Source organism: Haliotis asinina, chromosome 2 (genome assembly GCF_037392515.1).
Source record: "Haliotis asinina isolate JCU_RB_2024 chromosome 2, JCU_Hal_asi_v2, whole genome shotgun sequence".
Classification (NCBI taxonomy): Eukaryota; Metazoa; Mollusca; class Gastropoda; order Lepetellida; family Haliotidae; genus Haliotis; species Haliotis asinina.
In genome coordinates this window covers 40,904,336-40,914,886 of record NC_090281.1, presented here as the reverse complement: position 1 = coordinate 40,914,886, position 10,551 = coordinate 40,904,336, and positions in this window count along the sequence as shown.

The window sequence follows — 10,551 nt, the reverse complement described above, 5'->3', positions numbered from 1 at the left end:
TTTGAAACCGAGGTACATAATTTGACGAGGAAGAGTGTCTGGCCAAAGTTTCTCCAAGTTCATTTGCAATGTCAGATTTACTAGTTAATATTTGGTCTCCGTGTTTAAGATGTTTAATGCTAGATTGTAAGCCCTTGCCTTTGATTTTCTGGATCATGTTCCATACGTTTGACATCGGCGTACGCGAATTGATTTTCGACACATAGTTTCGCCAAGATTAATTTTGTTTGAAGATACGTCGTGCTTTTGCATTTAATATTTTGAATTTGTTCAAATTATGGTGGCGACGGAAATAATGTTCAGCCTTTTTCCGTGCCTTCCTAGCCTGTTTGCAGTCGTTGCTGAACCATGGTTTTCGTATGTGTGGAATCGTAGAGGACTTTGGAATGCAGTCATCGGCTGTTTTGTTCAGTTCATCAGAAAAGAGTTGGACAGGGTCAGGAACTCCCATAAACAGTTCAGGTTTCAATCTGTTGGATATAAGTGATTCCAACAAAAGCCAGTCAGCTTTTGTAAAGTTCCTTCTCGACAATGGAGGGACGTCAGATGGACATATAGCTTTAAGAATAGTTGGAAAATGGTCACTTCCACACAGGTCATCATGGGCTGACCATTCAAACTCCCCCAGCAGAGTAGAGTCAGTAACTGATAAGTCAAGGGAAGAATATGTTCCTGTACCAGGATGTAAATAAGTGTTGGAATTATCATTAAAGAGACAGATATTGTTGGCAGAAATAAAATGTTCTAGTATGTGAGTGAGTGAGTTAATATGTAACGTCACATCGGCAATATTTCAGCCATATCGTGACGAGAGCATTCTTAAAAAAGGAATCTATGTTTATGATAAAAACCTGTCGACGAAGGACAGTAAAACAACTAGAATATCACAATAACAAATAAAACTAGCGTGAAAAGTTAAAACTAATATCCCTATTCAGACAATACAATATAAAAACAGGCTATATAGATCACCATCAACTGAAGGTAGATCACCATACTAGGGGCCTTCGGGACTTTCAGTACTTCTGCTACCTGCATGTTCCCTAGCTGGATTTACACCATCCCCTCAGCCGCTGGTGATTGTATGCAAGATTAGCCACAAATTAAAATGACAGAAATACTACGGCTAAAAATGTGGAGACTAAATTTGACTTTAAATGTTTTGGGACTTACGTACCCTCTCAGGAGGACAATAATTTTACAGTGCTTTAACCCCCCTCGAGGATACAGTTACAAATTCAAACTTCCAAGCATAAAATATTTATCTACTTACAATGCATTTAGTAAATCTAAGTCTTTTAAAAGTGCAATAATTAAATGACAGCTAACATTATTAAAAAGATCCTTCAAAGTTTGTGAAGTGAAATATTTATCCCTTGTGATGGAATATTCAACACAGTCAAGCAAAACATGCTTGACTGTGATTCTTTCATCACAAGGGATACAAAACGGAGGATCTTCACCTTTTAATAGATAATCGTGGGTATACCTCGTATGGCCAGTGCGACATCGTCGCATAATGACCTCCTCAAATCAGGACTGACAACCCAAGTAAGTATATAACCAATATAAGGTTTTATTTCATGTAATTTATTTATACCTCCCAGGGTATCCCACTTCTTCTGCATCAGATCATGGATATAAGATCTTATTGTAGCTTTATAATCTGAATATGGAATAAGAAGTGGAGTCACACATTTGTTGAGTCGGCTATTGTGTTACCAGAGATGCCAACGTGACTAGGTAACCAACAAAGGACGATGTCGCACTGGCCAGTAGCAAGGTTATTGTACAATTCAATAATTTTAATTAAAAGTGGATGTTTACAAGAAATATTTTTAATAGCCTGAAGGCAGGAAAGAGAGTCGGAATAGATTATGTACTGTTTATGTTTAGGGTGTCTTTGTATGTATTTAAGAGCAGTTAATATGGCGTTAGCTTCAGCTGTAAAAATAGAACTATTATCTGGTAATCTAGAAGATATTGTTCTGGATCCAATGACAGTGGCACAAGCCACTGCGCCACCGTCCTTGGACCCATCTGTAAATAAGGGTTTATAATGGTTATATTTATGTTTTAATTGATTATATTCTTGTTTATATTGTAATTCATTAGTTTCTGTTTTTTTAAATGTAGTTAATGTTAGGTCCACTTGGGGCCTAACCGACTGCCAAGGAGGGGAAGAAAGAAGACGGGAAGGAGCTATATTTTCCAGCTCAATACCAGAAGCAGCAAGAAATGGCTTAATTCTGAGCCCAAGAGGCGGAACAAGGGAAAACCTTTTGTTATACAAATCCTCATAAAGAGGACTGAAGACACAATTAGAAGCTAATTTTGTGATGTATTGTAAAGATAGTTTTATACGGCGTTGGTTGAGAGAAGGCTCGTCAGCTTCGACGTATAGACTGTCGATAGGAGAAGTTCTAAAAGAACCAAGACAAAGTCTTAGGCCTTGATGATGAACAGCTTTAAGTTGCTGTTTCATGCTCCACCATAGACGATGGAGCCATAATCAATTTTGGAACGGATCAGAGATCTATACAGATGGAGGAGGGTAGCTTGATCACCTCCCCATTTAGAATTTGACACAACCTTTAACAAATCGAGTGCCTTCAGGCATTTAGATTTAGGGATTTGATATGCGGTAAAAAGGTCAAGTGTGAATCGAAAATAAGGCCCAAGAATTTGGCCGCCTTAACAACTTTGATTGGGGTGCCACTTCGAAATAGTTCTGGGTCTTTATGGGGTTTGTATTTACAACAGAAGTGTATACAATTGGTTTTTGATTTAGAAAATGTAAAGCCGTTTTCAAGACACCATTTATCTATTTTGTTTAAACACAGTTGTAGTTGCCGTTCAATAGTATGCATATTTTTCCCACGACACGAAATATTAAAATCATCCACAAATAACGATCCATCTATTAAATCGTTTAAAACTTTAGATAAACTGTTGATCTTGATACTGAAAAGAGTGACAGACAAAATACTGCCTTGTGGAACACCCTGATCCTGATTGTAATGATCAGACAGGGTAGAACCCACACGGACCTGGAATTGTGTGTTATTTAAAAAGTTGGATATAAATTCAGGCAAACGACCCCGCAAGCCGAAGTCATGTAAATCTCTTAAAATGCCATGTTTCCTGGTTGTGTCATATGCTTTTTCAAGATCAAAAAAGATAGACACAGCGTGTTGTTTATTAATCAGGGCGTTTTTTACAAATGATTCCAAACGCACTAAGTGATCGACAGTACTTCTATTTTTACGGAAACCACACTGTATATCTGTTATAAGGTTATTGGTGTCCAAGTACCAAACAAGTTGATTATTTATCATGCGCTCCATGGTTTTGCAAACACAGCTCGTTAGCGATATAGGCCGATAGTTCGAAGGGTCCGTATGATCACGTCCAGGTTTAGGGATAGGGATAACTATAGCCTCATGCCATGAAGAAGGAAACTTTCCAGATGTCCAGATATCATCAAATATATGTAAAAGGGTCTCTAAACATGATTCCGGTAAATGTTTCAGAAGTTGATAATGGATGTTATCAGCTCCTGTAGCAGTATCATGGGCCTGGTCAAGAGCAGTATGGAGCTCATGAATCGAAAATACCTCGTTGTAATCTTCCCCGTTATCTGAAGTAAAACTAATAGCTTTCTTTTCTTGCTGTTTTTGATACTTTTGGAATTGAGGTACATAATTCGAGGAAGAAGAATGTTGTGCCAGTGTTTCTCCAAGTTTATTGGCTGGCTATATCTGCTTTATTAGTTAATAACTGGTTTCCATCTTTGAGATGGTGAACACTAGATCTAGAGCCCTAACCTTTGATTTTCTGGATCATATTCCATACCTTAGATATAGGCGTGCGGGAATTGATAGTAGATACATAGTTTTGCCAAGATTTACGTTTACTTTGCTTGAAAGTACGGCGAGCTTTAGCATTTTGGATTTTAAATTTGTTCAAATTATGAACCATAGGGTGATGACGGAAATAATGTTCGGCCTTTTCCGTGCCTTCCTAACTTGTTTGCAATCAGAGTTAAACCATGGTTTCCTTATGTGTGAAATTGTAGAGGACTTTGGGATACACGCATCAGCAATGGTGTTTAGTATGTCAGTGAAATCTTTTATAGCATCGGGAACATTAAAAAAACAGTCAGGTCTAAGTTTGTCAGCACACAGTTTCATATAAAGCCCAGTTGGCCTTTCTAAAATTCCATAGTAATGATGGCGGAACATCAGGTGGGTTGACAGGTTTTAATATTGTTGGGAAGTGGTCACTTCCACAGAGGTCACCATGGACTGATCACTCAAATTCACTAAATAGGGTGGAATCAGTCATTGATAAATCGAGAGCTGAATATGTTCCCGTGCCAGGATGTAAATATGTCTTTGAACCATCATTATAAATGCATAGATCATTATTTGAGATGAAATCGTCCAATACTTTTCCTTTGGTGTTTGTATTAGTACCACCCCAGAGTGGGTTGTGGCCATTTAAATCACTCATGATCAAACAAGGTTTAGGTAGTTGATCATAAAGAGCTTGCAAATCACTTAACTGAACAGCAGAAGATGGTGGAAGATACAAGGAACAAAGGGTAAATGCCACTTGTAATGTAAGTCGCACTGCCACGGTTTGGAGATTTGTTTTGAGCGTGACTTGACTATGAATAACATTATTCCTCACCAGGATAGATGATCCACCAGCAGCCCTGTCGCCTGGGGGAGAAAAATAATGGTATGCATTAAAATGACGTAGATCAAAATTATCCGTCTGCTTTAGATAGGTTTATTGAATGCAGAATATTGACGGATTAAGATCCTGGATTAAGAGTTGTAAGTCATTAAAGTTAGTTCTGAGTCCTCTACAATTCCACTGAATTATAGACGAAGACATTATTTCTTCCGAGGAGGATGTACAGGAGATCTACCCCGCGCCTTCCTTGACGGTGACAAGCTATGTGTCCTACCATTACCATGGTCGGACACATCCATGTCCTCAAGGGATCCAAACTTGTTATAAAGCTGAATCTCATCTGTTGAACCTTTAACCAGCCTTTCACTTTGACTGATTCTGTTTAACTTTTGATTTCCTTTGACAGTTTGTTTAGCCAGAGCTTCATTTACTTTTTTGGACGAACCCGAGCCTGTTTTGTGTTTCAAAGAAGCATTTTCACTGTTAGTGTTTGTTTTATCCGATTGAGTCATAGGGCATGTAGAACCGTTTGGTAAAGAAGACACAGACCGAGATTGAGATGCCATCAATGTAACTGGTAGCGAGTCAGTCTGTGTAGCTAATTCTCCTCGTTGTACAAGGTCTTCATTTGGAACCAGTTCAGGTGAGGCTGATTTTGTCCATGTCAGTTCTGTCTGACATTCAACAGAGGCTGTAGTAGGAGTTGGTCGTTTGGTAACTGAAGCATAAGACGCACTGTGATCAAAGGATGGAACGAGTTTATTCGCTTCAGCATAGCTAATGTTTTGAGTGTGCTTTAATTTATTCACCTCCATTTCCCTCTTCCACACTGGGCACTCTTTTGATGATGACGAATGTTTCCCAGAACGGTTGACGCATTTTTTATAGTTGCTTTCACAATCTTCTGTCACGTGGGATTGCCCTCCGCAATGACCGCAAGTTATAGGATTTAAACAAGAATTTACCCCGTGACCAAATTTTTGACATTTAAAGCATCTCAGTGGGTTTGGGATGTACTGTTCTACTTGCAGATTACAATACCCTGCTTTGATAGATTTTGGTGCAGTTGGAGATACAAATGAGAACAGGTACGTATGCGTTGGAATTACTGTTGAGTTCTGACGTCGAGTGAATCGTTTCACGGACGTGACACCTTGATCTTTAAGCTCGCACATGATGTCAAGGTTTGTCATGTCCTCCAAAAGATGATCCCTATCCCTAACAATACCTTTACTTGAATTGAGGGTCCGGTGGATAGACACTTTAACAGGAGATCCAGCTAAACTATCTGTTGAAAGCAGGTTGTTTGCTTGTTGTCGTTTGCTGCACTCTCTGAGCAACGATCTAGATCTCAGTCTTTTAATGTTTTTGACATTACCAGCTATACCATAAACTGCTTTAGAAACAATAAACGGGTTCAATTTGATTGGTTATTTGTCCGGAGATTCAATAACCAGAAATCGTGGTCAGTAGTCTATTTGTTTGGATGTCCTGCAACTTTCAGTTGTACTTTGATCATTATCGAGTCGACGTTTCTTTTTTAAAGGGGTTTCAAGGTCCATGTTGTAGTGTATAGTTTCATCATCCGAGCTCCCCACCCGCCATGGAGTACCACAAGGACAATGCTAAAGCAAGCGGATCTCCAGCTTGCAGCACCAAGGATACCCGGATGATATACTCAAGTAGAATAATCACAAAGTAATTACTCTACCAGATTGGCCCATGAGCCACCGCCTTCTGGGCATAAGACTCTAGGCAAATTATAACACAAAATTGAAGTGACTCATTTGAAATTCAAATATATAAAGATTTAGCCAAGACATTTGAGAAACTTTAAAAAGTTTCGGAAATTTATGCATTAGAATATACATACTCAGGGCTTGGCATGACCAGCCGATTGGTCGAACCGGGCCTATTCGACCACCCGTCTAGGCGAAGTCAGGGCCAAAGTGGTGTATTGAGCAACAGGAGCACGATTGCAGGCCCCTATTGCCCTCAACCACCAGGATCCCCTCCTCCGCCGACACAGGGCCACAACCCACGGCAAACGGGTTGGTGGACCAAATATCCCCCCGGGTCCACAACGGGGGTGTCGGCGAGCTCTTGGCGTTATCCAGCACCCACCACGAGGAGGTGGCTCGCCACGGGTGCCTGTTCTAGTATGTTACCTTTGTTGTTTGTGTGTGTACCTCCCCACAAGGGATTGTGTCCATTCAAATCGCCCATGATGATACAGGGCTTAGGAAGTTGGTCATAAAGTGCATGCAAATCGACAGGCTGCACAGAAAAGGAAGGAGGAAGACAGAGAGAGCACAATGTAAAAACAATGTGCATCGTTACACGGACAGCAACAGTTTGTAGATGGGTATTTAGAGGAACAGGACTGTGAATGATGCCCTGTCTCACTAATACTGAAGAACCCCCAGTTGCTTTCGGTCCAGGAGAAAAGCAGTGATATGGAGTATACTGTCGTATATCAATTTGATCGTTTTCTTTAAAATATGTTTCTTGTAAACAAAATGCTGATGGCTTAAAATCTTGTATAGGTAAATGCATATCATTAAAATTGTTCTTCGGTCCTCTACAGTTCCATTGAATAATGGTGTTGGAAGTGTTCAGTGGGCGTCTCCACGTAAGTGAGCCCCTTTCGTCTTTTCTGTTTTCGTTTTCACTTTTCTAGTTAAATTTGCATCATCGTTATGTGTACTTTCCATGGAGTCAGATGGTACATCACGAGTAGGATTGTCTGTTTGTGAAGTGGTTGATTTCAGATTACCTTTCTGAGATATGTCAGAGGGCTGGTGCAGTACAGTCTGGTCATCCTTGACCCAGGAGATGTCGGTCTGACATGACACAGAGACTGTCTTACAAACTCGAGTGGAGGATGCAATTGTTGCGAAATATGTTTTTACATATGTTTGAGCAATAGCTGGAACTAGTTTTCTTGCTTCTTGGTAGGTGATGTTGTTTGTGTGCTTAAGTTTTAAGATTTGGACTTCAAATTCAAACGATGGACAGGATTTTGAAGACGCCATGTGGTCTCCATTGCAGTTAGCACATTTGAGGTCATTTGTGCGCTCAGAGCTATCATGGGCTCCAGTGCAACGGCAGCATACTACCATCTTGCTACGGCAGAACTTAGCACCATGACCAAACTTTTGACACTTAAAACATCGGAGTGGATTTGGTACATAAACCTTCACCCCGATGTTGAAATATCCAGCCTTTAGTGATTTAGGTATTGTAGGTTCAGAAAAAGTGAAACGATAGGTGTTGGTTTTAACAAAGGCACCATATTGTGCTTTTCTGGAAAACGTTTTACATGTGTGACAGCAGCAACAGCAATTTCCTCCTCGCTCATATCAGAACGACAGCGAGCAACATCTCTGACAATGCCTCTGCTCGTGTTCAGTGTCTTGTGAACTGAAACAACAACGGGAGTATTAATAAATTGCTGTAAGCCCAACAGATTGACTGAATGTTGTTTCCGTAAACACTCCACTAGTACGGCACCAGTCCGTAGTCGTGTGACATTCTTAACATCTTCAGCACCCCTGCTCCCCACCCACCATGGAGTGTCAACAAGGACGGTGACAATTTGCACAGGATCTCCAGGATGCTAACACCAGGGATACAGGGGTGGTATACTCCAGTAAATATGACATGAATAGCTATATCTGTCCAAAAGAGTAGTTGTCAGGCTGGTTCGGCCTATAACAATAATCCAAAGACATATAGAATTCAGCGGTCAACATCACCAGATTGGCCCATGAGCCACCGCCTTCTGGCATAGGACTTTAGGCAATTTCTTCGATGCAGAGAAATAAAATCTGACTTTGAACAGCCAAGACCAAACATTATAATGAAAATGTGCAAAAATAATTCCCATGCACAGGGCCTGGCGTGACCAGCCAATTGATAGAACCGGGCCCATTCGACCACCCGTCTAGGTGAAGTCAGGGCCAAAGTGGTGTGTTGAGCAATAGGAACAATGGTGCTGCTCCTATGCCCTCAACCACCAGGATCCCCTCCTCCACCGACACAGGGCACACGGATAACGGGTTGGTGGACCAAATATGCCCCCGGGTCCACAACGGGGGGTTGGCGAGCACTTAGTGTTACCCAGCACCCACCACGAGGAGGTGGCTCGCTACGGGTGCCTGCAAATTAGTGAGTTTAGTTTTACGCCGCACTCAGCAATGTTCCAGCTATATGGCGACGGTCTGTAAATAATCGAGTCTGGACCAGACAATCCAGTGATCAACAACATTTGATCTGCACAATTGGGAACCATGACATGTGTCAACCAAGTCAGCGAGCCTGGCCACCCGATCCCGTTAGTCACCTCTTACGACAAGCACAGTCGCCTTTTATTTCCAGCAAAGGTTGCTGAAGGTCTATTCTATACCCGGACCTTCACGGGCCAGGGTTGCAAATGAGGGCTATACATTATAAAAGAAAGCTGGAGATCGCCAATAACTGAAGGTAGATCTCCACTCTAGGGACCATGGGGACTTACAGTGCTTTGGCTACCCGTCTCGGCCCTAGCTGGCGATTGTACTGATATTTAGCCAAAATAATACAACAAATATTCTACGAGTAAAAAGGTGTGTAGAGTTAAACTAACTTTGAAAGTTTTGGGACTCACGTACCCTCTCAGGCGGACAATCGTTCTCCTCGAGGATACAGCCACTAACTATCTGTTTGCTGATTCAGTCTACCGATTATAAAATATCATGTATATATTCACAAAACATATCGTTCAAAATTTATCAATCAACTTTATTTCTTTCAGAAACTCAATGCTTAAACGATAATGAATCTTACTAACAGATCCTTTACAGTTTTGACAGCGAAATATTTATCTCTTGTGATGTCAATACAGCCAAGGACATGCTTGACCGTGGTTCTCTCATCACAAGGGATACGAAAAGGAGGATCATCCCCTTTTAACAGGTCTTCGTGAGTATATCGCGTATGGCCAATACGACATCGTTGTATAATGACCACTTCAAATCTCTACTGACAACCCAAGTAGTTGTAACCGTATAGGGTCTTATTTCACGTAATTTATTGATACCTATTTGGGTGTCCAACTTCTTTTGCATTAGATCTCGAATATATATGCATGATCTAATTAAAGCCTTATAATCGAGTATAGGCTAAGAATTGGTGTCACAGATTTGTGGAGTGCCTCCTTAGCAGCAAGGCACCCGTGGCGAGCCACCTCCTCGTGGTGGGTGCTGGGTAACGCCAAGAGCTCGCCAACACCCCCGTAGTGGACCCGGGGGCATATTTGGTCCACCAACCCGTTTGCCGTGGGTTGCGTCCCTGTGTCGGCGGAGGAGGGGATCCTGGTGGTTGAGGGCAATAGGGGCCTGCAATCGTGCTCCTGTTGCTCAATACACCACTTTGGCCCTGACTTCGCCTAGATGGGTGGTCGAATGGGCCCGGTTCGACACATGTCATTTAGAATTGTTATAACTTTGGACTTGGCTATATTATCTAAAACATTTTTGATTTTGACATATGTTGCTCTGAAATTTGCCTAGAGTCCTATGCCAGAAGGCGGTGGCTCATGGGCCAATCTGGTGGAGCTATTAATCTTTTAATTTTTCTGCTGGAGTATATCATCCGGGTATCCTTGGTGCTGCAAGCTGGAGATCCGCTTGTTTTTAGCATTGTCCTTGTGATACTCCGTGGTGGGTGGGGAGCTCGGATGATGAAATCTCAACACTAAATATGGCTTATGAAATCCCCACAAAAAAAACAAACGTCCTCTTGAAAATGATGTTGATGATAATGACCTTCGACCGTCCAGATCAATTGAGTTTTGGCCACGCTTTC